This window comes from Choloepus didactylus, chromosome X, assembly GCF_015220235.1.
Source record: "Choloepus didactylus isolate mChoDid1 chromosome X, mChoDid1.pri, whole genome shotgun sequence".
Taxonomy (NCBI): domain Eukaryota; kingdom Metazoa; phylum Chordata; class Mammalia; order Pilosa; family Megalonychidae; genus Choloepus; species Choloepus didactylus.
This window is the reverse complement of record NC_051334.1, coordinates 96,265,681-96,268,466: the sequence shown is the minus strand read 5'-3', so window position 1 is coordinate 96,268,466 and position 2,786 is coordinate 96,265,681. Positions and strand designations below refer to the sequence as shown.

The 2,786-nt window shown below is 34.4% G+C and overlaps 1 non-coding gene across 1 annotated transcript; it reads right to left on the bottom strand.

The window, feature by feature from the left end:
• Positions 1–2,304: 2,304 nt before the first annotated feature.
• Positions 2,305–2,409, bottom strand: LOC119523863. The gene has a single exon (XR_005214673.1). It is a non-coding gene; the product is annotated as a U6 spliceosomal RNA (small nuclear RNA).
• Positions 2,410–2,786: the final 377 nt, after the last annotated feature.

Here is a 2,786-nt window from a genome sequence, read left to right as displayed (position 1 = left end):
GAAAGCCATTTTGAAACCAGAACTATGGAACAGAAGCCAGCCACGTGCCTTCCCAGCTAAATAGAGGTTTTCCAGTGCCATTGGCCATCCTCCAGTGAAGGTACCAAATTGTTGATGTGTTACTTTGGACATTTTATGGCCTTCAGACTAACTTTGTAACCAAATAACCCCCCTTTATAAAAGCCAATCCATTTCTGGTGTTTTGCATTCCAGCAGCATTAGCAAACTAGAACACTCCTCTTCAATTTTGAGGGGGTAGTTTGAGCAGGATTGGTATGAATTCTTTCTTGAATGCTTGGTAGAATTCACATGTGAAGACATCTGGTCCTGGGCTTTTCTTTTTTGGGAGCTTTTTGATAACTGACTCAATCTCTCTATTTGTGATTGGATTGTTGAGGTTATCTATTTCTTCTTGAGTCAATGTTGGTTGTTTATGCTTTTCTAGGAAGTTGTCCAGCTCACCTAAGTTGTCTAGTTTATCAGCATGTAAGTGCTTGTAGTATCTTCTCATTGCCTCCTTTATTTCTGTAGGGTCATTAGTTATGTTTCTTTTCCAATTTCTGATTGCATTTATTTGCATACACTCTCTTTTTTTTTGTTGTTTGCCTAGCTAGGAGTCCGCCATTTTTGTTGATTTTCTCAGTGAACAAACTTCTGATTTTGTTGATTCTCTCAATTGTTTTCCTATTCTCAATTTCATTTATTTCTACTCTCATCTTTGTTATTTCTTTCCTCCTGTTTGTTCTGGGGATAGTTCGCTGTTCTTTCCCTGATTCCTCCAAGTGAACAGTTAATTCCTCATTTTTGGTACTCTCTTCTCTTTTAATATAGGCATTTAGGACAATAAATTTCCCTCTCAGCACTGCTTTTGCTGCAGCCCATAAATTTTGAACTGTTGTGCTTTCATTGTCATTTGCCTCAATGTATTTACTAATTTTTCTTGTAATTTCTTCCTTTACCCACTGGATTTCTAAGTGTGTGTTGTTTTTCTCCACATATTTATGAATTTTACAGTCTTCTGTCTGTTATTTATTTCCAACTTCATTCCATTATGATCTTATGAAAGAGTTTTTTATAATATCAATATTTTTAAATTTTTGAGACTTATTTTGTGAACCATCATGTAGTCTATTCCAGAGAAGATTCCATGAGCACTTGAGAAAAATGTGTATCTGCTGTTGTGGGGTGTAGTGTTCCATAAATGTCTGTTAAGTCTAGTTCATTTACTGTACAATTTAACATCTCTGTTTCCTTACTGATCCTCTGTCTAAATGTTCTATCCATTGATGAGAGTGGTGTATGAAGTCTCCAACTATTATGGCAGAGGTATCTACTTGTCCCTCCAGTGTTCTCAGTGGTGTATTAAGTCTCCAACTATTATTGTCATGGTATCTACTTCTCCTTTCAGTTTTCTTGGTGTTTGCCTCCTGAATTTTGGGGCACTCTGGCTTGGTGCATAAATATTTATGACTGTTATGTTTTCTTGATGAATTGACACTTTTATAAATATATAATATCCTTCTTTGTCTCTTTTAATTGTCTTACTTTTGAAGTCTAATATGTCAGATATTAATATAGCTACTCCCACTTTTTTTCTGGTTGCTATTTGCATGAAATATCTCTTTCCAACCTTTCACTTTCAGTCTATTTTTTCCTTGTGTCTTAAGTGTGTTTCTTTTAGAAAATATATAGATGGGCCCTGTTTTTTTTTAATTCATTCTGTCAACCTATGTTTTTTTATTGGTGAGTTTAGTCCATTAACATTTAGTGTTTTTACTTTAAGGGCAGTAGTTTCTTCTACACTTTAGTCTTTTGGATTTTATATGTTATGTCTTATTTTGTCCTCTCTCTCCTTTTGCCCTTCTTAATAATCTTCATTTCTACACTCTTCTCCAAACCTGTCTCTCCTGGCTTTTCCTATCAGCCTGTAGCACTCCCTTTATTATTTCCTGTAGTACCAGTGTCTTATTCACAAACTCTCTCAGTGTCTGTTTTTCCGAAAATATATTAATGTCTCCCTCATTTTTGAAGGACAGTTTTTCTGGATATAGAATTCTTGGTTGGCAGCTTTTCTCTTTCAGTACCTTAAATAAATCTTACCACTGTCTTCTCACCTCCATGGTTTCTGTGGAGAAATCTACATAGTCTGATTGAGCTTCCCTTGTATGTGATGGATTGCTTTTCTCTTGTTGCATTCAGAATTCTCTCTTTGTCTTTTACATTGGACAATATGATCAGTAAGTGTCTTGGAGTAGGTCTATTGAGATGTAATCTGTTTGGGGTTTGCTGTACTTCTTGAATCTGAAAAATATGGAACACCATGAATTTGCATGTCAGCCTTGTGCTGGGGTCATACTAATCTTCTCTGTATCCTTCCAATTTTAGTATATGTGCTGCTGAAGTGAGCAGAATAATGCAAACTTTTGCCTCAAGAAGTTGAAAGAAGAAACACAAAAGAAATTCCATTAATTTGAAGAAACAATCCAATAAAGCTTGTAGCAGAAGTTAGTAATAGAAAACAAAACAAAATATGGACTTGATCAATAAAAAACTGGCTAATTGTAAATAACAAGAAATAGACAATCTACTATTACATATAATAAGAGAAAAAGGGAAAAAGAAATTTAAATAAAGAAAATAAGGACAAAGGAGGACATAACAAATAAAGGGGAGATTAAAATTTTTTATTAATCCATGCTATGGAAATGCTATTTATTACACTTTTATGGGCAAAATTCCAAGATTTTTGTTGAATGAAATAAGTAAGTTTCAGGGTCTATGCAAAG